The sequence below is a fragment of the Pempheris klunzingeri genome, chromosome 9, assembly GCF_042242105.1.
Source record: "Pempheris klunzingeri isolate RE-2024b chromosome 9, fPemKlu1.hap1, whole genome shotgun sequence".
Classification (NCBI taxonomy): Eukaryota; Metazoa; Chordata; class Actinopteri; order Acropomatiformes; family Pempheridae; genus Pempheris; species Pempheris klunzingeri.
Window position 1 is genome coordinate 21457665 of NC_092020.1, and position 27848 is coordinate 21485512.

A 27848-nucleotide genomic window follows, 5' to 3' on the forward strand; every position below is an offset into this window, starting at 1 on the left:
GTGTGCAACACACACACACACACACACACACACACACTCACAGACACAGACACAGACACAGACACACACACGCTGCCACTCACAGATACTTACCAAAGAGACAAACATAAACAGGCACGTTGCTGAGTGACAGAGCTACCTCGGCCGGATCAGTTTCCACTTCCGTGAAATCTAAACATTAGCTTGTTTACCCTCATCCTGAGCCGAGACAGAGAGAGAGAGAGGCGAGTGTGTGTCTCTACATGTAGGCGTCTCTGTGTTCAGAGAGACGCACATCACATAGTGCACGTTAACAGAGACAATACCCCAAGCTGAAGCAAGAAGGCGGAGAGGGATGCTCTCTCCTTCTCGCCTGCCTGTTCCTCATCATGATGTCAGCCATGGTGAATTGAGAATTCACTTTTTTTGTTTGTTTTAAAGTTCCTATCTGTATCTAGTCTCAGCTAAACAAAAAAGCAACGTGAAGACAACACTTTGGACTTTAGGAAATTGTAAAGAGTATTTTTTGCTACTTTTTGGAAATGAATGGAGACATGATTGGATTATGGCAACTAGTTTCTGGTCCCCAGCCTGCAATGCACGAAAAGTGGGATTTCTCGTCAGCACAACCTTTACATCAGCAAGGTTTAAATGAAAGTACATATGCACACGGACACAACTAAAACCCGACATACAGTCCAACGAAGGACCAGTTTAAAGCAATGGCTCTTTCCCTTGTTCTCTGGATTGTGTGGGTGCATGGTATTTTGTACAAACAAATGTTAGCCTTAGTAGATAGCTGCTTCAAGTTAACATTAATACAGGTTGGTTTGGTGAATTAGCTTGTAGGCTGTTGAGCAAGCACTGTAAATTGACAGGGCCTACCCTTCCCCAAACTAGGCTACAACATAATTGGATTTACCTAAACCACATTACAGCAATTATACACTTGCTATACATTTTACATTTATCAATTATTTTTTGGTGATTGTCAGTGGACCACCATAAAGGGACTAGATTTGGTTTCAAAGAAAGGACACAGCTGCAAAACCTTTATATGCATCACATGCTATGTACAGTAAAAGTTCAATGAGCTACAGTAACTTGCACTCAAATATGTATACACTGTTTACATATATGAAACCTCGCTGTGATGACATTCCAATAGTGTTGCGTGACTATAGATCTGTACAACCTTTGTATCCTTCGTCTCTTAAAAAACATGGCGGAATGGAATTCTGGATTACACCTGTACAGTGAGACATTTGTAAAATCCCCTGAAATTGAGACTTTCACTATGTGGAATGCAAAGTTTGATTGAATTACACAAAAAAGAAGGTTTCAAGGGAAAAAGTGTAAATGTTAGTAAAGTGGCGTTAATGCTTCTGTGGCTGGGGTTTAATGTTTTTGTTACTTTAAAATAACAATGCTTACTAAAGCTTACAATGCTTTTCTATGACTGCTCAGACTCTTATCTTAATTATTCATCATTCTTCAGGGATTATTTACATTTTACTTAACTAATTTTCTACCTCATTGAGAAAACAGCTAAAAAAAAACTGCATCCAAATACATTCTGGGTTATTCTTCTATAATGGCCCAATTGTACAATACCTAAAAACTATGTAGCTTCCCCAAAGATTTCCCAAAGTGCCTGACTCTAGAATGGTTGAATACAGTTAAATCGTATATGCTTTTACGTCTTACTGCACTGCACACAAACAATAAGACCTGCATGCTAAATGTAATCTACAACATCAGAGCAATTAGCCTCCTACTGCAGGAGATAACAAGACAAAGAAGAGGGAGGGAGGAAGAGGAAAAAATTCCCTCTCCCAGCATGTGAAAACCTGTGTCAGATTTCGCCACAGACAAGGTCACCCTCTCTTGGTCTCGCCTCAATGCCCCGGCTTGGTAACCAGATCCAGCGCAGGACGGCGACAAACCTGTTTTTGTCACAGCAGAGGTGCCCACTTGGTTTACATGCCCATTGTGTTTACAACACCCCTCCATTTTTATTTTCTTACTTTTTTAGCCTTTAATTTACCTGTGAAGGGATTCGAGGACTTGTGTGTAACTATGCACAGCTGTGAACACCCCTCCAAACACTCCAAACACACATGTGCATACAAACACTAAAAAGAATAAAAAGGTTTGTCCCAGTTCCAGAGCCAAAGCATCATCATTGGTGTTATGCTGCACAGCCAAGTTAACACTTGGTATGTTTGTAATTGTGCTGCCTATGAAACTGCACAGTAATCCCTTCCAGCTGCCTCCCTCACTCACCCATCCACCCTCCTCTTCCTCCTCCTCCTCCTCCTCCTCCTCCTCTCTCCCCTTTCAGAGAAACTGTAGCTGCAGCCCTGAGTATGTTTTCCAACGGCCCTGGTGGATTCATCCTGTTGACAGCGCCAAGCCTTTTATGCATCGAAAACACAGTATTCCCTTTCAGGTGGAGAGACGATGGAAGGGAGAAGGGGAGCTGGGTTGTGGGTGGCGGCGGTGGTGGGGGAGAGCCAAGGACGGTCCCCGCAACAGACTTCAAACTTCAAAATCTTGGTCCTCATCTCTTCACAAAAAAGAGAGTGAGAGACAGACAGTGCGAAGGGAGGGGATGAGGGATCAAGAGAAGTAGAAGGAGAGGCAGGAGAGGAGGAGGGGAGGAAGAAAAAAACAACAACGGCACAAAGGAGTGCGTAATTAAGACAGGAAATGGGAGAAGAGAGGAGGGCTCTGGGGGCTTTCAGAAAGAGGCTGGCCGGGGTCGCTTTTCCAGAGAGCGGAGGAGTGGGGCCGATACCCGAGCCGTCTGAATGGAAATCAGATAATCTGTTAACACAAGGCATGGCCCAGATCCTGCCTGCAGACTGACATGGATAGGCCAGTTCCTGTTCCAATCCGCTGCGGTGGCACAAAGTGTTGCCAAGGTAACCAGCTGTTCCAGCCAAACTTTGCCTCTCTCTACGAGCTGGCGGCAAAAACGACAGGTGGGGCTGCGAGGCGGGTAGAAGCAGCGCTGAGGCGCTTGTAAAAAAAAACACAAAGCTAACTCAAATGGTGAGACGACACAGGGATAGGAACTTAACACCAGCCGCCATGCAAACAAAATGCTGCTTAATTCTGTCAGGGACCAATAAGGTGACCGCTTCCTTCAACTGGTTCTTCCAGAAAATAGAGTGAAGCAGGGAGTGAAAACATGAGATAATAACATCTTCCTACTTTTCTCTAGTGGTTTACATGTATAGCTTTACTTTTTCTTCCCCAAAGTTTTGAAAAGTTTTTTCTAACATTCCTGCTGTCAGCCCAACACAGTAGAGGTGAATGAAATGTTGCTCACAGCACCAAAAAAAAAAAAAAAACACAATGAAAAAGTGTCCAGAAACAATGTCCTTGTTTGTCTGTATACTCTACAAAACTTTGCACTAAGCTTTCCACTGAACTTTGGACCAACTGTTCACAATGTGCACTGTGGATTACAATAATATTTATTAAAACAGGGGCAGTACTTCTGAAGAAACATGATGCAGCCGATTTTTTATTTTTCACTAAAAAAAATACAAATTTGAATTTTTCAAAAATAGAATTTCACAAATAAGAATAAAAATCGCATTAAGCCCCATTGACGGATTTATTCATTTCTATATTTTTGTACTTTTCCTGAACAGACTCACTAAAGATTCAGACTACCGACCTTATTAAGTGCATCTGATATTCTCCATAGTGACTGGTTCGCATAGATACAGTATATACATTAATAAAATTGATTGTTTGTGACATCAGTTACATTTATTCAGTCACAGAACATTGCCAACTCAGTTTTTAGAGCCACAGCAGTACTTAGCCTTATTTTAACTTTCATGAAAATGATTTCAATTACACAGTGAAGTACAATATTACATAGATATTAAATATAGATAGATACTTGGTATTGGTAAATAGTAAATACCCTAAGATGAGGTATATGAATCAATGTAGGTAGAGAAAAAGTTGGGTTGGTGCATATCTATCTTTGACCACTCAGACCAGTGGAAAACAAGTTGGCCTTCTCCCGAATCGCAATATAATAAAGTGCTGCTCTGATCAAGGCAGGCTCCTACTGCTGCTAACTAGCCGCATTATCACATCTGGCTAAGTAATCACATTTATAGCACGTCTTCTATGATCTAACTCAAACACATTCTACATTTACACAGCCTGAAACACTAAAAGCAGCCCCCACAGCCAAATTCAACAATCTCCCTTTTCCACACTTCCCCAAATAGTAGAATTTACAACTTTATGCTCATTTACATTTTTGTGTGCTTTGTCACAGGATCATTTGCTGATACTCTAAAAAAACTGACAAATCCTGCTCATCTACCTGACAGTGGTGTTGGTCCCAATGAGGTGTCAGGATCAAACTCTCCCCACAGGACCATAAAAGTGTTATTTACAATGGCTTGAACAACTTTATAGATTCCCCTGGAGGTGAACAGGAGGCCACGGCTCTAAATCAAAGCTGGTTAAAAGGTAGTTATTTCAACCTTTTTTAATTCAAACTACATTCATATTTTAAGAGTGGCGACTTAACAGCAAGAAGGAACAAATCTCGGGTTATAAAGTCCCACCACTTGACCCATGTTGTTTCCCGGCCTTGTCTTTGATTATCAAATATCTGAGCAGAAGGGGAAAAAAATAAAAAATAAAAAAATACACCTCCTACAGGACCTCCACCTCTGCTCCCACTTCAAGAGCAAGGCGGTGCGACATGCAGCGGCGTACCGCAGCTCAAACTTCCCCTTCCTCTTGAGGGGAAGCCATTTTATTGTGTTCCACTGAGATAATTGCCAATCCTTTAAATGAAAGGGTTTTCTCAGTACTCTGGTAATTACTAGATACGCAGCAAGGGTCTGGTGAAGGAGGGGGGAGGTAGAGGGAGAAAAAAAGAGAAGAAAACATGACAGGCAGGTATTAAAATTCAATGGGTGGGGCGGGAAGGAAGTCGAGAGAGGGATGTGTTGAAACAGAGAGAATGAGGGAGGGCTGGAGGGAGGGAGGGAGGCACGCTGTGCTGCTGTAGCCTCCGTTTGGGGTTGAGGAAGGACATGTTTATGGTCTGAGGGTTGGGCCTTTTTTTTTTTTTTTTTGATCCGGTAGAGCAATCTTGTGCCAAGTGCCAAAGACACATCTGCTCCTGGGCAATCCTTTGCCGTGGTAAGGTGATTTATGTGGTGATCACTGACCTCTTTTCCTAAATCACTGGTCTTTTTTAGGAACTTCCCATCAAATTTGGAGCAGCTGAGCTGAGTTGAATAATTCTTTCAGACAGCGCAAATTACATACAGCGCTTCCTACTCTGTGTGTTCAGGAATGTCTCTCAGTGATGATGGAGAGATTGAAAACCAAAGCAAACTGTAAGTGCACATGCAGTTATATACCTCAAAGGTTTTTGGATACACTGGCACAGTCTCACAGCGCACTTCTGTGAATCACCTCAGGTAAACACAACTGAATAATAGTGGGGTAAAGTTGTTAGGATTATACACCTATTAACTATTGCTGTGTCACAGTTTGTTGAAAATAGATACAACTTTAGTGTCCAAGTTGACATGGTAGCACAGATTAACAACAAACTAGGATTCAAAAAGTTGGAATGGGCATCTTAAAGGTGTTGAATGAGTGCATCCATGATCATGTTTTTGCTGCTATGGCCCAATTTCCAATTTGATGTCCTGCATGTTCTGAAAATGTAGAATGACAAGAGCAGATAGAAACTACGTAAGATAAACCATATGCAACCCTGTTGCCGAATAATTATATATATTTTTGCAAAACTGTAAGATTTGTTACATAGAATTATCTGGGAGGTTTTCTACAGAAATAGTCTGTAAAGGGGCAGGTACATTCATAAATAACTTGGGAGGTGATTGGATGAACCAGCTAATACAGACAACCAACTTCAGCCAACAAACCATATAATGTAGCTAAAAGTGCCAAAGCCAGTCTGAAGAAGTGCCGTTTTTAGCTCTTTTTTCAATGAAGAAATACTCTCCAGTTCAAATATTACATACGTATTGGCAGCATCTGCGCTAACCGCTTTGGAGCCGTCATTGTTGTTTTTCAAATGAACACTTGCTTCCCACTGTCGTCACATACCCAGTAGCTTATGCTGATTGATTTTCAGCTGCGTCTAACTACTGACTGTCCAAATAACTGTTACGTTCCCCTTTTTACAGAACTTTTACAGAAGAGGTTACAGAATTTGCTCCACTCAAGTACCGTACATTGACAGGTCCTACATTACATTACATTATAATCATATGTTGCGGCTATATCTTTTACAGGGGAGCTCCGTACATCAGTAAAGTCTATATCATCCATTGTGCAGGCCCCACATTTGGTCCAAGTTAATTTAGTCCTTACTGTGCAGTGCAGTTGTCCTGTAGTGTTGACAGGTATGTCTGTCTATCTAGACCTATCAAATGATCTTTTTACATGCCATCAGGTATCATTTACACACTTTCCCCTGTGGTCCCTGACCCTGGAGAATGGCCCTTCAGATGCCCAAAGAGGCCCCGGGCTTGTCAAAGGATTGCCTGTTGAGGGCCTGCTGGCCTGGTGGAAAAAGGTGTGCTCTTAGCTTGTTATGTGACACGGAGGAGAGACAGGCCAGAGGAAGGTGAGGGGAGGAGTGTGGGGTGGAGGGTCAAGGCGTACAACAATGGCCCCTCTCAAGTCGGGAGGACCCATCAGTTAAGTGTGTTTTCCTGCAATTTGAGAAAGTGGAATCTGGTCAAATTGGTGTCCTCTTGAGTTCCGATTGCATGAGTTATGTGAGTGAGGGAGGGTGGGGGGCGGATGAGGTGAGGTTGGGGGTGCGTATAAGGGGGCTGGTACTGCCTTAATTGATACTCTCAGCTCTTCCGAAAGAGGAGTAAAACCGTCAGTAGTGCTGAACAGAGGCATTCCAGGTCAGACTGGCTGTCTCCATGGCGACGCCTAGGGGGGAGGGCGAGCGCCACCATTCGTGGACGAGATTGGATGCTGGAAATGGATACGGAGTGACAGGTCAGCTCCAGAGGCCACATAACATGCAGCCACAAGGCTTAGGCATCCTTCACCCGGGTACAGAGATTCGATAGGGGGGTTTATCCAGAGGGTCAAGGGCCATCACAGCATCACAGCCACGGACATACTGCATACTGAAAGCCAACACGGTGGACAGTTACAGTTAATCAATGCTGTAGCGCTTGCACTTGGCTGAGACAACCGATAGTCAGACTCAATATAATATTTCTTGCGATTAAAAAAATGGCTTGCGCCCTTCGATTAGATCATTCTAGCTTACTGTTTCACGATCATTGTTTCAATCCATATTGCAGCTAAAACATTTTAAACAGATCTACGATCCCTCTTAAGAGCTTGATGGAGTCGCACGATAAAATACTATCAAACTCCTGTCACAGCTGTGGTGCAGAAAGTACTGCAAACCTGCGATCCTTCATTCGCAGCAACACTGTTGGTGCCATGTATGACTGGGCACCGAAAGTTGGCACAGAATGCCAGGTCAGATTTGTGCTATTGTTTAATGATTCTTTAATCAGATATTAGAACTTTGCCAGCGTTAGACTGTGTTTGAGAAAGGCAAAGATAAATATTGTCTAAACACAAGCGATTGTGTTTGGACGATATTTAACATTTCAGAAGTTTGGCTTCTTTTGTTTATATCTCTCCAAGTAAGTTATCGTAAAAAAGATTGTTTGGGTATTTGTACCAAAAGCAAGCTACAACATCATGACTAGAATAAAAAAAATATGAACAATACGTGCCTTTGTACTGAGTAATGACACCTTAAATGTGAACACAACCAATGTTTCATGTCCTATAGACTAATACAGTGGAACAAGATAACACTTGTTCTATCTGTACAGCCTAGGAACTACAACGGTGTACTTTGTGTAGATGTTTTGTAGGCTGGGCACCTTTGAGTGCATGATGATGACATGAAATCAATCAGTCAAACAGAGCTGACCCACTGACAGGAGACATTTAGAGATCTCAAAGTAATAATTGCATTTTATGCAGTCCTATCTTTTCAGTCAACTCAGCAACACCCTGTTTGCAGAGACATATATCCTTCCTTTTACAAGAGGATATTATTTTACAGTCTCCTGACCTTGGGTACACTGAGTGAAACACAACACCGCCCACCAGTCTATTTCTGTATTTGTCTTACAGTAAGCTGCCGGTAATTGAATCATGCTCTTCAGGACTGCTAGACATGAATGGTGCTGCGGACGCATTCAGACTTAGTCACAGTGGTTAAGAACAAAGCATAATCTTGCGGCTACTATGTTTAGGTCGTGTGACTCCAATTATGTTTGTTTTTCCTTCGCTTTGTTTTTATTACTTGAACTGCAAGGCTTTACATGCCGGCTTAAGTTCTTCTACACTGGAAATCAGGTGATCCGTATTAAAACTTTCTATTGGGATATTTTTGCACCTCATTCATGAATAAGCTCTTTGAATTTGGCTCTTTATACTCATAATCCTTAAAGATTGACCATATATAGACATTGAATAGCAACAGAAGTGTGTTGCATCTTTCAAAATGGCCATATGCATTTGGCACCATGGTAAATTTTTCATGACTCACGTCTTCATTATGCAGTGTCTTTTGAAGGATTACACTCAAGTGGTGTGATGTTAAACAGGGGAAGGAAAGACACAACCAACAAATGGAAAGAGCACTAAGTTCTTCAGTTCATTTGTGCATTGATCAGATACAAAAGAAGTTGTTGAATTAAGAAAAATGTGTCTACCTCCACTTCTGTCATGTCTGTTCTGTAAGAAATCTACAAATTCACCGCACCTCTCGTTGTGTAACAACTCCGGATCTAGGTGATTCCTTCTGGCAAGAAAACAACAACCCTTGGTTTCTAAAGATAGATAAACTGGTCTTTTCGCATGCTGTCAACTGCTTAATCTCAAAGACTAACAAACCACAAACTGAAAGTCATTGGCCTCCCATCAACAAGCCTCTGCTCCTCCACCTAAGGTCAGGTTAGGAGCTGCTAATTCACCTAAGGCGCATTCAAATTTACTTAATGAAAAGACTAACTGTACTAAAAGGGTATAAAAAGTGAAAGTAATTTACTAGGAATGATGATTAAGATTAATGGCAAATAAAATTAGACTTTATTATTACCGGAGGAAGTTATTAGTCTTAGTTTGTCTGCATGACTGGCAGTAGTATTCCTCCAGACCCTATACACACTTCTATGGAATCTTTTGGGGAAAAGAAACAAGTGGTTCTACATTTGGCTGGGGATTCTCATAATGGGCTCAGCAGAAAGCCGAAACTTCGACAGTAAAGTTAGCTTAAGGTGCCACTTTGGTGGCCCCTGAGAGCCCCCAATTTATTTGAATACATTTCCCCTATTACTGCAACTACCCAGCATCACTACTACAAGACTGCACAAACAATTCCAATAACAGCCAGTGAGAACAATGCTGCAGCAGTGCATCAATCTCAAAGAAGTAGAACTTCTTTGCTGAGTGCCATCTGCTTGCAATTTTGTGTAAAATCCACTCTAAGAGCAAAGGTCTTCTGAGATAAGCATCTTTTGGGCAAAACTTTCTCAGATGAGGGCCCCTGGTCTAATTTGTGTCCATTATCTATATTTATGTCCTCTGTAGGGTAGTTAAGTAGTTTGTGAAAAGCCTGTTTGGTAATAGCATTTACAGTAATACATAAATTTTGAGCTGACTTGACTTGGGGGGTCCTCGGGATGTGAAGGACTGAAAAGCAGCGCTATCACGTAGTCAGTGTGCGTTCAGGTTTACCAGGCTGTTGCAGTCAGGGTTCTGATTAGGGCTTTGATAAGGCATTGTTGATGGGCTGTGGAAAAGCGTTTTATCACTGGAGCATAATAGCGTGCATAAAAGCCATGAACCTGCGCTGAATAAATATGAGGCAGCACACACCCACAGAAAGACAAATGTGTGTGCATGCATGCGCCCGCACACACACACACACACACACACACACACACACACACACACACACACACACACACACACACACACACACACACACACACACACACACTTTGTGTTCGCAGCACCTTTCCTGCAGATTATCTCTGTGAAAGAATGGCGGGATCTAGGGGCTTTTTCCCCTCCCTGCCTCTCTTTCTGTGAATGTGTGTGTGTGTGTGTGTGTGTGTTGTATCTCCACACGTCCCCACATACACTCTTTTGCTCTCTCTTTCTTCTTCCCTCTTTCTCCATCTCTTTCCACCTTTCTCTCAGTATATTCCTTCCTCCCTGTTTCGCCCTCCATGCCTGAGTGCAAGGTGAGGATCACAAAAGGAACACCTGGCAAACACGGATGTGGTCCTCCTCTTCTCATTGTCACACACCCCCCCCCCTCCCTCCCTGCCTGCCTGCCTGCCTCCCTCCCTCCCTCCCTCCTCCTCCTCCCCCCTTCCTCCCCCATTGACTCCCCTTTCAGAGAGGCGCTTGCAAGAATGGCAAACAAGGCTTTCAGCAGCAGGAGGAAGGAGGAGGAAGAGGAGGAGGAGGAGGAGGAGGTGCCCCCCCCCCCCCACCACCACCTCCACCACTCACTCCCTTCATTACTCCCCTCCCTCCTCAGCTCGCCTTTCACACGCCAGGAAGTGCTATTCAGACCAGGAGCTGCATGTACATGTCCCTCTCAACCAGTAACACCTCATTTCTTTCTTTTTTTTTTCTCTGTGTTCACATATATAGGAGAGAGAGAGAGAGAAAAAATAGAAGAAGAAAGGGAGGAATGGGATAGACAGAAGCATAAAGAGGAAAACTAAGACAGAAAAATTAGAGTTTGAGGTTTATCTTGTTTTAACAGTCCTGATAAAACATGTGACCCACGTAGAGCTTTCCTTATGTTCAATTTGTATTAGAACACATGTCATGTCCTCTGGAGTCACAACCTACTCAGTACAAGCAGAGGCAGGCAGGCATTAAGATAAATTATATTTAAAACAACAAAATATTGAATTATGAGGCTTTTGCTTCTATCTCTGCTCGAGCCTGACAGTTTAATGGCTTAACAAATAGAGAAACCCCCACCCTGGTTCACTGTGTACCAGTCTGACTGAGCCTCTACATATGATATTATGACTCATCATATATCTGTTGAAAACCTTGAAAACCCACAGATAAGCCTCTTAAGAAACAACTTTTCATTTTACATTCTCAAAAATACAGCTTTCTGTTCAGGCTGGGTCCCACATAACCTTGGCATTTAACACATACTGTGCAGAGTCATGTCATTTTTTTTTTTTTTGTATTAAATAAAACGCAGAGAGATGGAGGATCTTGGTTTTGGCCTGATGTTTTATTTTATATTTTAATAGATGAAAACCTTCTTGGTTTCAGTATTTGGCTCAGACATCAGTTCAGGCCTGTATCTTGTTATAGCTTTCAGTCATTATAGAGAAAAAACATGAGGCACATTGGCTCAGGTACAAGGTCCTTATTGTTTGATTTTAAAATGAAGCGTTCAGGTGTACTCTCATATTTGAGTTTCTGGTCTTTTAAAATAAATGTTGGTGAAGCTAAAGTGTGACTTTTTGCAAAATAGTTATAACTCAAGAAGCAATAAATCAACATGAAATTTGTCTGGCAGTTGATGTTTTCACAGAGGAAATTTTCTTTGCCTGACATCACTTAAACATGCCGACATAAATCTTAGCAGACCCAGAAACATTTTTCAGTTTGTGCATCTTCACAGTTTTACAATGCAATTTTGCTTTTAATCAACCAAATGAGAACCATCAACCGTGAGAGTGGCTGGATTTGACTCGACTTTGCTACAATCAAAGATTTCCCAAAGTTGCCAAGTAATAATTTCTTGCCCATAATAAACAGGAAATAAGAGTCAGGAGTGTAGAGGATATTCCTTTTTAATCCACTCTCCTTTGTAAACAACAGGCTGTACGTGGAATTAACTGGTTTATATGAAGAGTTGAAGAGTGGCACCCTGAATTCCTATTTGAAAAAATGTGAGGGGAGGAGGACTGAGATGGTGCACAGCAAAACCCACACAACACTTTGTCTGGAACATGGTGACACCTTAAGGCTCATTAAAATGACTGGTACTTAATCAATTAGTTGATTAGTAGAAAAATACTTAGTGAGTTCTGATAATCAGTTTGCATAATTTTTTGACATTTTATAGACCAAATGATTAATGGAGTCATCAAAAAAGGACGTCTGATAAATTATTAATGAAAATAACCATTAGTATAATTTGTTTCAGTGCCCAAACTGCACCTGACACCATGCTGAGTCATACACAGCATGTGAAATCTTGTACTCCTTATGCAAGCTGTTATCATATGCTGCAAATCCTATGTCAAAGGTTGATCTCACAAATCCTCTATAAGTGCTGTAATTTTTTTGGGTGACGTTCTTCAAATTTTCACAAAAGTGATGACAAGCTACAGAAACGGTTTCTTTTGAGGGGAACAGTCGGAGTGAGATAAAACCCTCAAGGGGACGGCCCCTGTCGGCACCCTTTCCCTTGTTCTACCACCTTTTCGCGAAAGCATAATAATAAGAATAAAAGAAGAAGAAGAAAAACCAAGACAAAACATTTGAGAAAAAGGGCCCTTGTTCCCGAGCTTTCAAAGAGAGAGGAATCAGGGCCTGAACATCAGCGGCGCAGTGAGCAACGCTCAACATGATTAAGCTCCTTTCACACTTCAATGCAGGTAGTGGTATGTTATAGATTTGGGGAAAAAAGACCTTTCCCTTCCTGTGAGAGTCTTTGTGAGGGTCAGGATGTTGTTGTAAGTCCACCTCTTCTGTCCAATAACAGATATTGAAGCTATCACTGTGAGGCATCAGCAACAGCCAACCTGCATGTGCTGGGTGGAGGGCCATGCAGGCTAACTGTGTGTGTCAGTTAGGGGGTGATCGGTGTATTATGATGGCCTGAGTCAGTGTGTGTCCAAGCCTCATGGATGAACATGTGACTAAACTTGCTTGTCCAACAGATGTTTTAGCTTGAGCCCACATTTCCCAAATATCTACAATTGCAAAGTTAGCAGTGATTGTCACAATAACCACAAGTATGAGAATAATAAGGCCCACTGAAATATTATAGTAACACACCAGAAATGTTCCCTCAAGCCCTGATTCCTCTTGTGTTTCTGTTCATTACAGAGACCTGTCCAAACCAATTCTTTGGATTCCAACAGAGGCTATTAAAAGTCAAAGTAATTTAATGTAATTTTATCGACAAATATCTGATTTCACTGTAAAATTAATGTCACCCCGTAGCATGCACACACATACACACCAACACACATCAAGAACAAATACATTAAAGCTTGCTATACAATGCAACAGTAAGCCACGCAGATGGCCTCTCTGCCATCCAACTTCCTGTTTACACAGGAAGTAATACAAAGGTACAAAAAGTCTGGGCCTGAGGATGGTTTGTGTGCATAGATACGCAAGTGTGTGCTCATATATGAGTGCATGCTTGCTTCAGGAAGACTGTGACAGCTTTACTGCGCTGTCAAGTATTTATAACCTCCAACCTTTTTAGAGCCCCTAACCCAGAACCCGGTCTGCCTCTCACTCCGTCTGAGGCCCTCACCACAGCAGGCCCCCACTGTACTGTAACTCCACTGCACTTCAGACCCTGTAAATCTCTCAGTGAGGGGACTACAATGTGCGCTTATGTGCGTGTATGAGGTTCCAACTCCTGCTATGACAACAGACGAGCCATCACAGTCTTAAGAGCAGCTATTTGCCTGTCAGACTTAATCTTGGTTCTCAGTTTGACTGGAGGTGGCTTTTACTGTCTGTCAAGAAAGAGAGAAAGAAAAAAAAAAAGGAGCAGAGCGGATATTTCAGGGGTGGAAAGTGGTGCATACCATAAATAGCTTGACTTTCACAGTTGGAATCCCATTTTCAGTGGGAGGCTTTTTTTTTTTTTTCTTTTTTGGTCTGTGTGCGGAAATGACTATTTATGTACCAAACACTGTGATGTGTAATTTGGGAGATCTTGTTTCAAGCTTTGCGTTCTTTCAATTTAGATAATATAATACTTACTGTCTTATATCCTGTGGGTTGTTTAGTTTCACTGACACTCTCAAACACACCGTCTCCTTCTTTTTCAACCCTCCCTAACTCATTCCTCAAAGGCCACAAGGTGCCATAAGTGCTAAGATATCTTCGTGTAACAAATCACCTGCATTTCTGAAAGCATTTCCGTTCTGCAGTGTCAGCATAGTGAGCATATTTCATGCAATACTCATTCACCTCAAAGTGCCCGTTTGATTTTAATATCTCGATTTACACTGATTGTGCACTTTTAAATCTCCCTGTTCATTAAAGAAACTGTATTTCTTCAGCAGAATATCCCGAGTAAGAATATTTCATTAAAATGACGACTATGTGCCGTTGAGGACATTTTCTCCTGTATCTATGTAGCAGATTTGAAGTTCCTAGTATCGCCTACATCCACACACAGGTCCCAGAGCAAAATAACTCATTACTTTTTTTTCCACTATGGCAAAAAAATGTTGACAGTCAAAGGTGTGCACTGTATAAAGAGGAGCATGCAAGCTGCTTTTCCAGTTATCTTCTGCATCTCAGTACTTCTCCGAGGGACTGTGCACAGTAATTCTTCCACTTTGACAGCCATATGGTATACTGCTCTGCTCCACAAACAATCTTAAAACACAGAGCCACCAACCAGGGAAAAAAAAAGGAGAAAAAAGAAAACACATATCCTGACAGGGCCTCTTTCCTGCTATCTCAATAAGAATGCAAACATTTTCAGACATGCTGGCAACGGCACACATCAGTATTAAAACCTTGGCTAAAAAAAACGGCCTCACAAATGTTTCTCCCCCAAAACTGAAAGTAGTCCATGCATCTATAATTTGACCATACATCTATAATTTGTACCTATCGGGTAACATTTGTTTATCTAACCATCAGTTCCAACTGTGTTTGGGCATACAGGGACTGTAATTGCACTGTTGGTTAAGTGACTGTTTCACCGCCACTGACGGAGGTGGAATGCAGAGTACATATTTGCCAGTTGAAATAACTGTAATATGGGAAGGGGGTGCTCAGTCAATCAAATTACTGAGTCTAGTCAGAGAGAGAGAGGACAGACAAGAGATGTACTGCTTTTATCAATTTGGATGGCATGCCGCCTCAGCGGGTTATGTGGCAAAAAATTATACTATGTGAATCGGGATGGCTTGTGTAGCGATGACCACATTTCTCAGTGGAACTATCAGATGTACATAGCTGCAACCTTTACTTAAATCTCCTACAATCAGTAAGAGAGCCCTGCCAAGGATCAATCCACAGTAATGGTTATTTTGTTCTCCTGAAAGCAATTTTGTCCTTGGGTATACTGCAAAAAAACTCTCCTTATCAAGTTATTATTGTGCACAACTGAGATCTACAAGCTTTTTTTTCTTACAAATTGTGAAAAAAATCTGCCTGCTCAGTAAGAACTCTTTAACCAATTTACAATAGAAATCGCCATTTATCTATGATTCTATTATTTCACAAAAATGCCATAATAATGAGACTTTTAGCACTGTAGAATCTGGAATGTATGCTACACTTAGCACAGTCTGATTTACACTCCTAGTTTTCCCTTCATCTAAGTTTTTATTGGCCTGTGTATTATGTACAGTATGTCAATATGTGACACATAGTTCTGTTAGCTGTCAGAATGTGTGTGCTCCAATGTCACCAAGCGATTCCTTCACATTTACTTTCCCCGGTGGTGATTTCAAGTCAAAGTCTGCTATCCGTTGAGATTTCACATGCTAAGCTCATTCAATGATTTCTACCTTGGGGTCATGGGAGTGTCATATGTCAAACTAAGTGCTTCCTGAGGTTAGCCTGCACACACAAAGTCAGTGTCACCTGTAAATCACATGCCAAAAAGCATTCCACTGAGTTTCTTACCCTGCCATGCACTGAAACCTTACAATCACAAACTTCAGAGACAACAAAGAGATTTGGTTCCACAACAGAAGCAACAAACACTTGTTTTGAATTTCCATAGTGATCACAGCTGATACAGAGGTGCCAAAGAGGAAAAGGTTTGAAAAAAGACTGAATCATTTTGGATTTAAAGATTATCCAAACTCAAGGTAGCAAGGAAACTACTACAAATCCTGACAGAAAATTAACTATAAAATATGTGGTTTGAGTTGATCATAAATATGCCTAATTAAGAGTGCTATTTGCGGATCAAGATTTCCTGTCCTGAGGCTACAATGTTGACAGTCTGCACTAGTCAATCTGCGGATACTTTGAACCGCAAATACGTGTACGATCTCACCCTGATACCAGCATGCTCGAACGGGAAAGGCAAATTCCATCATGGAAATCCACATTGGCAAGAAATTATGTGTCATTTTCATTTTTCATGTCACTTTCCACTAGATCATATTTTGACAGCAACATGTGGTGACACAATACAGGAAAGGTTCATTGTCACTATAAAGTTACAGGGATGTGTCCAACATGTAAAATGTCAGATGTTTTTGATGACTGCCTTTCATGTTTTAACTTCTTACATTTACTCTGGAAAGCAATGGAAGTAATAGTAAGTAAAGCTCTAAATCTTGTTGTCACAGCTTATAATAAATGGTCTTATGTGTGGAAATATGGTCTGGCAATGCATTCTGGGATTCCTTACAAGATATAAAATGGAACCTGGCATGAATATTTTATTACATGTATTACTAAATAATATTCTTTATTTTTGAAAAAAACAAGGTTAATCAGTTTTACATTCAGGAAAAAAATCCTTAGAGATACTCAACCCAAATAAACTACTCAGTGCAAGGGGTTTAGCAACAAAAAGAGAAAAAAAATGTAAAAAGTTAAATATTCTTGGTATTCTTTAATAAACGCCTTGAACGTCCTCCCCAATTAATGCAAAAAAAGCATTCAATTCGCAAATTGCTCCAATTAAATACCTTGGCCATGGAAATGAAAAAACAAAACAAAACATCAAATGTCAAACTGCCTCATTTTCTAGGAAGTATCAAATGAAGCGTACAGCTCTCAATTAGTCCTGACCAACATGACCAACAAATTGAAGTGACTTTAAAAGAGCGGAGCTTGGTGCGCATCATCTTTTTCATTGTGCCCAGGAATTTTAATTATTCATTTATTTGCTGGTCATCCGCTTGCTACCCACACCTCTAACCTCCTCTCCCCCCATCACAGATCCCCAGCTACTCTTGGCAGAGTACTGGCATTGATGCAGGGGGCGGGAGTTGCCCAACCCCTCCTCCCCATCTCCTCCATGGTGTTTATCCACTAATTGGGCCACTTCCTGAGACAGAGGCCAAACAGGGAAGGGAGGAATGCATGGCAAAAGGCCACTCAGACAAGCTAGCGTCAGGGTTTGAGGGGGGCTGGTGATGGGAAAAGGGAGGGGGTTGGAGGGGTGAACAGAGATAGAAAGGGGTAAAAGATAGAGAATAAAACAGATAGACAGATGTTTTCTTTATCTTTTTTTTTTCTTTTTGGGGACAGGCCAAGCCCTTGTTCAACAATTCATATTCTGCATGAGCACGTCCTGGCACAGCAGATCAGCAGCTCATGCAGCCTGCGACGTGTGCCAGCGGCACTCACTATTAACTGTAATGCACGCAAGCCTTTACGTTTTGACCACCACCCCTGCGCTCCCTTGACAAAACGTCGATTTTAATGGGGAGAAAATGCGTATAAGTCATTGGACTGACAAATGGGAGGGTTCTGGCTCATTTTTATCCAGGCTGACCATCTATGTGCTTGGTTTCGTTTGATGTGCTGGCCCTTTGAAGTTGGCCTACAGAGTCTACTGGTGTTTTCCTGAGGTTAGAAGTTGAGCCCCCACAGCATTTAGGACTTTTCAGGCCAGTTAAGGGATGCCAGATGAGTATCCCAGAGTCTCATGACACCACAGCATTTGTTTGCATACGATATGTGAGTGAACTTCATTTTCTACAACAATCAAAAAAAATACACACAAACTATAACTTACCACTGACAAAATGCCATCATATTTCATAAAACCTAAAAGGCACATTTTTGACATGAAACTGGCTGTATTTCATGTACTGTCCCTTTACCATTGCTATCATCATCCAGCTGGGAATGACTGATCACACAGTTCTAAAAACTCTGAAAGAGTGGAGAAAGACGCCTCCCAATAGCTGGAAAAAGGTCACATGGTGGCCGTTTGGACAGCAAAGACTAAAATGCAGCTGGACTGGTGAGAATGACTCTGAATAAACAGGCCTGGCCAATCAAGGAAGGATGGGGGGGTGGTCGAGACAGACACAAACCCTTTCCTGTTGTCCTAAATAGCAACAACCAAGGGAGCGCTATCTCCACCAAACTTCCTGCCCTATCAGCTCCTGAGGACACTGAGAATGGGGAGAGCCAGGCTGGTCACATAGCGGACATGGCATCGGAGGACACTGGAAATTCTGAATAGTGACGGAAGGGTCCACATTTTGGTTACTATAATAACTATAAAACATAAATTGAGATATTTTCTTTAGGATGTATTCCAGTAAGAAGTAGAATCCCAACCAATGGTGAGCCATTCTTCGAATTGTGGGTCACTGTTGCAAACACTAGCAACACCATGTATACATTAAATATGAGCATGAACCAGTTAGACTTTCACTTGAAAGAATCCCATGCATATAAAGTACATGACATGTTATGGCAGATGTTTCTGCTCAAGTCCTCTGTTTCATGCACACACTTTCATGATCTAATGTCTCCTAAGAGAAATAGAAAGCTAGACTAAGACTGGGGAAATAAGGAGAAACAAGCTAGAGGAGAGAGAAAAAGCGCACACATTGGTGCATTGAAAATCTGGAATTAAATTTTTGGGTTGTTCAAGTTTATCTACGTTTACTTTAAAAATGGGGCTGTGTGTTTGGAAAGCAAAATTTAGATGTGAACATTTGAAAAAAAATCAGAGTGGGAGGTAGATAGTGAAACAAAGAGAAGACATTATGAGCCAAACTGCAGGCAATGTGTGACATTCGGCTGCTGTCCCCGGTTCCATTGGCAGATGTGATCCTTCGGTCTGCAGGTGGCGTGCAACAGCCCCGGCCCTGGCCAATGGCACTCCAAAACAGGATGTCTGAAACTCCCCAGGCTTGGGACTTCCTCTCCCGGAGCGCCACAGCCTAGAGTTCAGCCAGCTCCCAACTCGGAGGAACGCATTACAGATCTGGCACGTGAAACAGTCTGCTGCTCACAACTGAACACCAGCCCCCCTCCCTTTTTCTGGCCTGATCCCCTCTTTAACAATTTAAAACTACAGAAATAGTCCCTCTGGTGCTTTTCCAGAGGAAAGAGCTCTTTTTCTACTTGCTTGGTTTTGCGTCAGTGAGGGCATTGAGAGTGCACCCTCCACACTGTTAATGAAATTGGGCCTCGGCAGCCAAAGTGCCAAATTAAATCCAATGTGCCTTTCCAAAATAGCGAGAAAAAAAAAAGGAGAGATGCAACCTTGACATGAACCACAAACAATCATAAAGTGTACAAAGAGGATGTGCGTATCTTTTATGACAAAACAGAACAGACAGAGCTCCCCGAACACAAAGCTGTTGATGATTCACATTTATCTACATCACAAAGTGTTCTGTGTCACAAAAAGATACACTGAAGCAAAGGGTTTTATGATCTTACCACGCGGTCAAAACTTCCTGTTTGTTAAAAGATAACCCATACCTTGCAATGTCGCTGGGCTTGTAAACTGCAAACATTTGGCATAGGTTTGAAAGACATAAATACCCCTCCCTGTTCCAACACACAAAAAAAAGTTCTGCTAGTATGTCTTTTCTGAAACTGTTTAAGGCCCTACAGCTGCGGAGGCTGTGTTCACAAGCATGAGCTCCGTTAATACCATTAGCAAAGATAGATGAAAGATAAATTTGCCTTTGAAGATCTGGATGAAGCGAGGAGGAGGGGATTCTAGAATAAAAGTGGCCACATTAGAGAGAAACAGCAGTCTGCTGGGGGCTAAAGGGCAGACTGGGAGGGTTAGCAGTATCTTCTGGCCCTTTACAGGCAGGCATAGCCTCTCCAATTATCCCCCTCCGTACCACCCACCCACCCATTTGGATCACAGTGACTTCATTAAGATGGCACGCAGTTTTGCCAATGTGGTTCCAATCGGGCCCAAACTGTACATAAACCCTGCAGGAAATGCAGCTGGGTGACAGACTGTCCAAAAATAAAGAGAGAGGCAGGGGAACAACACATAAGCGTGTGTATGTGGGGTGAGGGCTGAGGAAAATAAAACACATGTGAGGCGACGCAGAAGGGGCGGGGGCATGATTAACGGTGCCGACACTTTGAAGACAGGAAGACACCTGGCGACCATCTTGTCTCTGGGCCCTGGACAGACGGTAATGCTTTAGTGTGTAGGAATTAGGCCCTACGCATCTCCCAGCTTTAGCAAGGAACCGCTGGCCAGATGGGGACTAAGCCAGGGGGATTGCAGAGGACTCAATGAATGAGACACGACTGCCGGCTCGACCAACTGCAGCGAAGTCTCCATTGACTTGGCAGCCTGCTCAGAGAATGATGGATAGTACACTAGTCTGTGAGCTAGTTCACTTCCCTTATTGACTATGGTTGTGTTAAATCCCTCCCATTAGGCTGTGTTTGAGAAGATTAATGAAGTGACTGGGCTATGTGTATTTTTCAGAAAGGATACTGTACACTTCCTGACTTTGCAGATCCACAAACAGCCATTGTTTTATAGTGCCTTGCAAACAAACATCAGGTGCCTAAAACGCCTCCTGTTTGCATGGCCTTAAACCTGAAGAGCAGAACTTTTGTCTCCCCTTTCTGACAATGAGACATGTTTATGGAATATGGCGATTTTTTTAGGTTTATTTATTTATGAATGAGTTTCTTTTTTTACCTGGAGCATTAGAAACTTTTCTTGGATGCTTCTTCGGTTTTTCCGCCATACTCCTGTTTGCTATTGCTGTCATTACAGTTGCTCCACCTTTCAGCTCTAGCAAACTAATCATTGTTGGTTAATGTAATAAACATCACTACTGGTGCACCAGCATGGGAAGGTCAAACCAGTTTACAGATTTTAAAACTCTGGTATATTAAGAAATAAAGAGAAAAACCTGGCAGCGTGTGAACTTGTTTGGTAAAGGATTGAATGTAATGAACATTAATTTATGTGGAGACCTGATATATTGTTTCAGGAAAACATAAAGTATCAATAATGGAACTACGTCACATCTGTGAACAACTGCTTCCCCCTGAGCTTCTGAGTTCAAACTTTACAGTGATTTCCTCCCATTTTTTCCCATGAAACACACAAAAAAAGGCCCTGAAAACTATATTTGTCAAATCCCCTCCACCAATAAACACATTGTAAAATGTCCGCTTCCCAAGTCAAAGAAGTCTTGACAGGAAAAGTGGCAACACAGAGCTAGATTTGGAGCTGAGAATGGCCTGAGGGCTTCAACAGTAGCTAAGGGCTTAGGTTAGAGCTATTAGACCAAACGGGTGGGTGGACATGGTGGTGCTGAAATTGTTCCTGTGGCAGCAGCACTGAGTGTCTCTTCCTAAGGTCGTCTTTGTAAGTAATTGGTCGGGTAGTTAGCCACAGTTAAGCATCTCTACAGCGGACCCTGAGGGCTAAACCGCTAGCAAAGTTGTCATTACCAGGCTCCCTTTGAAGACGCCAAAGATTAAGTCTGGCCATCCATTACACTCTTTATGCTGTTTCTAGAGAAGCACTGTATTGTTGCTGGTGACAAAACCACAAAACTCTTATAATGAATACACTTTTTGGCCTGATTGACACACAATTATTTATCTATCAAGTACCAAAACTGTGATTAGATAACAGATTAGAGAACAGAATCAGTATCCATTCAGAAAATCCAGGAGCTCCGGGAACTGACAAAAGCATATATATATATACACGTATGGTATAAGTAAAGTAAAATACAACCCTGGAAGACTAAAGCAAATGTTTCTTAAACACAAGGCCACAGGGTGCACTAAAAGATTACTGAGAAATATTTAAAAACCAGCACTAAAAAAACATCCTAATTACAGAGCTTAATTTAAATGTGATCCTTCAAAATTACAGTTTAGCTGTTACAAATAGGTTTAATGTGACAAAGAACCTCTCCTCATTGGCCCTGTACAAACAGGATTTCTGAACCAGGCTTCTGACAATTGTAGCTTAAACAAATGAAAGCTCAGCGCCCTGATGCTATAATAAAATGCCTACACTCTAAATTAACAAAAAAAAAAAAAAAAAGAGCACTGGAAAGTGACTGCCTCATGTCCTTAAGAAAGAACAAGTAGTCCATGTACATGTGTCATGACCCGGTCTCTATAAATATACACATGGTGGGCCAATACCCACAAAACATGCCACAAGAAAGAATGGTCCTTTGCTGCGGGTGCAGTGGAGAAGGCAGCAGCCCCAGATCTCCGCTTCAAGCAGGTCTCAAATCAGCGCTTGGGGAGAGCAAAACATATGTTAGCTATGTTATGGTTAGAATTAGCATCCCTGGTTTTCAACGGACATGGGTTTGATCCCTTTGGCCTCCAGGCTCAATCAAGTCAATCTAAAATTAGTGGGCTGCTCCTTTTCTCCGGAAGACAGATAATTCCCCCTTGATTGTGGAGAGGGAAAAATACTGGGAAAAGCAAACATGGTAAGGAACGTAGAGAGTGGGCGAGTCCAGAGTATGGACGCAGAACAGTTATGGTGTGGCTGAAAATAGTGACAGGTGCAGTGACAGCAGTTGCCAATAAACACATTCATTCTAAAAATACACTGAGGACAGGAATGGGAAAGCTTTGTGTCAGCTTTTAAAGATGTAAGTGTTTATCACTGTGGGTGTACAGTTTGTAATGCCAGGGATCTAAATTCTAAAGATTACTAGATTATATGACTGAGTCACTTTGCTCTTGGAGACAAAGTTATATAATTTAAGATAATAAAAAAACGGAAGGGTACTCTTCCAAAGACATATAAGAGAATACACTGACAGCAATGTTTGTGCAATTACCATCAGGCTGGGTGCTGGAGAGAGGAAACAAAAATTGATCTTGAACTGGGCAACTCATCAATGGGCTACTGTGACTATGACCGAGGGAAAAGGACACAGTCACCTCTGTGCCTACAGCTTTCAACAGCACCCCTTCTCTGAACAATGTGGCGAAGCCCATACTGGCCTGAAAGGCAAATAAGGCCTTACACCCACTAATTACAGAGGGGCTCAGAGACCGTTAGCCTTGACTGTTTCAACATGCAAATCACACCACACTTGGGGACAGTTGGAAACAACTGTAATACAAGGCCTATTTGCTTGCTTTGGATTTGTTTGTACCGTAGCTTTTCTGAAAATTGTTCAACAGTGGGGACTCAACAGCCATTCATCCATTGTCTACACTGCTTAAATATTGTTGTTTGCGGGAGGTCTGGAGCCAATCCCAGCTTACAGAGGGGCGAGAGGCAGGGTACACCCTGGACTGGTCGTCAGTCAATCACAGGGCCAACACACAGAGACAGACAACCATTCACACTCACAGCTATGGGCAACTTAGAGTCACCAATTAACCTGCATGTCTTTGGACTGTGGGAGGAAGCCGGACTACCCGGGGGAAGTCCACGCAAGCACAGGGAGAACATGAAAACTCCACACAGAAAGACCACAGGGTCAGCCTGCTAACCTGCCGGACAGCTGATTCAAACCTGGAACCCATTTGCTAACCACTGCACAACCGTGCTGCCCCGATTCAACAACTATCATAAACAAATCAATAAAATAAATGACAACCACAAACTTAGTTAGTAGGTTGAAAGTTTTTTTTCGGTGTCTAAATTGCATATAACTGCTTTTCAGTCACTACATTCTATCATGTAAATAAGTTCAAATTGAAGCCGTCACTGACTAAGGTTTGGGTATTGCTGATAAGCAAGACTTGCTGGAGACAAGACTAGAGAAGAAAAAAAAGAAAGACTGCAACACACTGCAGCCTTGGTTGCTGATGTCATTGGTTTCTCAAGTGTTTTTGTCTTACAAAAAAAGAAAACTAGCACAAGAAATATGTTGTGCTATCCTGTTTTGTACATTTCCTGAAATCCAAGGTGTAGGGTACAGGAAAAATCCAGTTCGAGAGGGAAGGTCAGTGTTCGAGGTCTGGAAAAACCATTAGGTGGAATGGAAGGGAAGAGACAAGGTCTAAGTTATTTCCTCTCTTTTTTCTTTTCTCTCCATCATTTGAGGATAGGGTCGGGTGGGGGCGGGGCTTTATTCTCCTTGGAGTGTTGCAGTGGTCACCATTGGGAAGGAAGCAATGACAGGAGGACTCACTTGTGTGTGTCGACCGAATGGAGCAATCGAATGAATCTGGTGCCCCCGGGTCACAGGATCATGCAGAGCTGTCTGTCTGTTGTACATCTGTCTGTTGGTGTGTTGGTGTGCGTTTCCTGTAATTTCTTGGGCATCACAAAAATGACAATGGGGAAAAAATCCCCCAACAGTTAACAAAGAGGGAGAGATTCAATGAATTCGCAAAATAGATCTAATCAAATGTGTCTGTGTGGCTATCATGAGGGTTCATGCACACTGGTTATACAACAGCTTGAGGTGAATAGTTGCCAAAAGGTGTTAGGTAATCACCTGTAAAACAATGAGTGAAGAATACAAACAGGAAGTTGTGCTTTAAATAAAACAAGCAAGGGTCCTCTTTATCAAAGTCTATTCTGATAAGATGTTTTTGTCACACTGACTTTATTTTTTTCACCCAGGAGTAAATAATGAAACCTTTCAGGTTGTTCATGTGGGAAACAAGGTCCACAGAGTTGTTTTAATCACACAGCAACATTGCCAAGGAAATATTTGAATAGTTTTGTGATTCTTTGGCTCACTTTGTTGCCTATTTCTGGGAGTGCTGCCCGTCCGCTTTGACCACAAGAAAAACAGAAATGCCTTGTGTATCCTCATTTTAAAATAAGAGCACAAAGACAAGTGCTCTGGGTCACTCTGCCAAATGAACACCATTACTCTGGAAGCATTTTGCGAATACAAGCCCAGGTCTTTTGTGAGCCCACTGTTCAGAGCAACCCTGTGGCTTTCCTCAGGTGCTCAACGTTTCCCTGCAGCTTTCCAAAGCAAGCGTATTGGTTAACCACCCAAACCACTCGAGCATAATGCAATCTCCGATTCACAACACACAAAATGTATTGGCAGCAATCCACGGAACCTAATCCAGGAAGGGGAAACATTTCTGCAAACAGACTCTTGTTGAAAACGTCTAATGAATGGTTTCTCATCTATTCTGAAGGATGTGGAGTCTCCAAGATTTTTCCAAATTTCCCGTTTGTACTTTTGTGTTTTCCTCATTCCACACTACCAACAAGGGAGAGGGGTAGACAGACAGTGCTGCCTCTGTGCACAAGAACTTTCCAAACACAGAAGGCAGCTGTCCTGGAATGTGCACTGGCATACAAGCAAGCTCTGAAATTATGGCCCTGGCCATTGCTAAAGAAAATAAAATTGATGCAATCTGTAGAGCATGCAGCTTTTAATTAGTGGCTTCCGTCTCCTAATTGGTTTCTCTCCGCTTCCCTCCGCCTTAATTCGGGATTGGACCAATTGGCCGTGCTGCTTTTAGTGTGCTTTGTTTGTCTTGAGAGAAACCGTACACCGTAATCAAGGCACAAAATGAACGTTTTCATGGGCAGCACAGGCGAATTAGTGCACAGTCAACCTCACTCTTTTTTTAGTTTTAGTCCCCATTTTTTCAAAGGAAACAAATCTGTATGGACTGTGGGACCGACCAGAGGAAAAGTCTTGTGATGAGTTGTAACATAAGTTGTTCTGAGAATGTGGAAGAATGAGGAAATAAATTGGGTTCAGGCCATACACACTGTACTTACATTCTTGGCGTTTAGCATATCGTGTTTCAAAGACTGACAGTAGGGAAAGTTTTAACTCCATGATTACCAGCATTATTAGCAACCAGTTAAGTGAGGTCAAAGGTCAGATTCACAAACAACAAAAACACATACTTGTTTGGTTTAAAGTGACACGAGGAATATGGCCTCTTAAAAAAGCATTTTAAATAACCCATTACTTCTGTACTTCCAACCTTTACTTCTAATCTTGCACAACTTTGCACATGTGACGATCATGTATTTAACACCGCTGAATATATCATGCTCCATTCATGTAAAAACCGAAGTTTTTACCTATGTAATAAGCACTCTCCATAATGGCTTGTGGAAAGTGCATTATCTGAACACAAATGTTTACCCCTGACCTAACAACTGAGTCATGTTTATTGCATGCAACAAAAGCTAACTGTGAGTGAAAACACACAGGAGATCACAAAGCTAAAGCTTACTGTGGTATGTTTATAGCCGGGTATGTGGTCTTTTAGTGGTTTTGTGTCTGAGCACAGATGAGTAAACACTCCCATGTAGCTTTCCATTCAAGATGTGCGAGCACAGTATGGGATGCAGGTAAGCCAATGATGGACATCTCTCAGGTGTTATATGTGTCGACTTGGCTATCGATGAGAAAAAGAAACAAAACAGCTGGAAAGCAGCCCCAAAATTGTTTGCTGGTTGCAAAACATGCTTGCTTTGATAATGCCAATCAAATCTTTTCCCAAACAGCTACTGCTGTACTGCTGGACTTGGAGTATGCTGGAGAGATAAGTATGGGAATGGAAAAGAAAAAAGAACACAGAATCAGAAAACGAGGACAGTGGAGATAAAAGCAGGAAAAGAGGGCAACGAGCAACTGTTTGGCTGCTGACGGCTTACAGCACAGGCTTTAAGGAGCAATCATTTGAGGTCAGGGACAGGCCTGGTTGCCCAGCACTACTGGATTCTCACACACACATACACAGTTCCCTGTGTCATCCTCTCTCATGTTTACCGTTTCCACCGGCCAACAAATGCATTTCCTTGTTACTGGGGCAACTCAAAGAAATGTATTCCTGCTTTGAGATCACATTCTCCACACTGCAGTGTAGAACAAAAGGTAGTGTTAAAACTTAGCCTGATAGATTACATCTAATTACCAAAATAAATGGAACGTTATTATGTTGGTTTTGTTTAAAGTAGAATATACTAAATGCATATAGGAATATTTTAACCTTTATTGTTAAGCTCTGTAGCTTCCGTAACCTTCACGACTGTTGATTATTGATTGAAAATGTCCACCGATTCTGCTGTGGCGGTTGCGCTTTAAGTTGCCCAAGACTAAATGCAATTTGTGTAAATGCCCTGAAAGCCAACATTGCTTAACTTTCCCACCTGCAGAGAATAGCTTATGTTTACATGCATTATTCCCCCTCTGACATAATGCTTACTCATTACCTAATACTAATACAAGTTTACTGGAAATTCCTGTGTAACTATTTGGTGCCTGGCAAGGTTTGCTGCAAAAACTGTTTTGCTAATATTCAGGGCTTAAGTCTAATTTACTCATTTGTCCACTAACACCGACTAAAGGGATCTCAAGTAATTACTAAGGGTCTGTTAGTTTCAGTGGTGGATTATGAAGTCTGTATTTCTTTCACTTGGTGATTGCGCACATGATCTCCCTGGACCTGGAATAGATGCAAAAATGCAACAAACATGTGACTCCATTTCTGGAAAGCAAAACAACATAGCGAGCGCGTAGCAGGGCTCCATTAAGCATAATTTCATACAACATTTAGCGGTGAAACAAGACACAGGTCGCTCATGGATGTAAGTAGTGCCTGAATTATGAGGGGCAGGCAAAATAAGAGAGGAGGAGAAGAAGGAAAGATGTTAGTAA

General features: G+C 41.9%; 1 protein-coding gene across 1 annotated transcript in view; it reads right to left on the reverse strand.

Moving 5' to 3' along the window:
• The window catches only part of afg2a (AFG2 AAA ATPase homolog A), a 100728-nt gene that overhangs the window by 28466 nt on the left and 44414 nt on the right, over nt 1-27848 (reverse strand). The gene's annotated exons all lie outside the window — the stretch shown is intronic.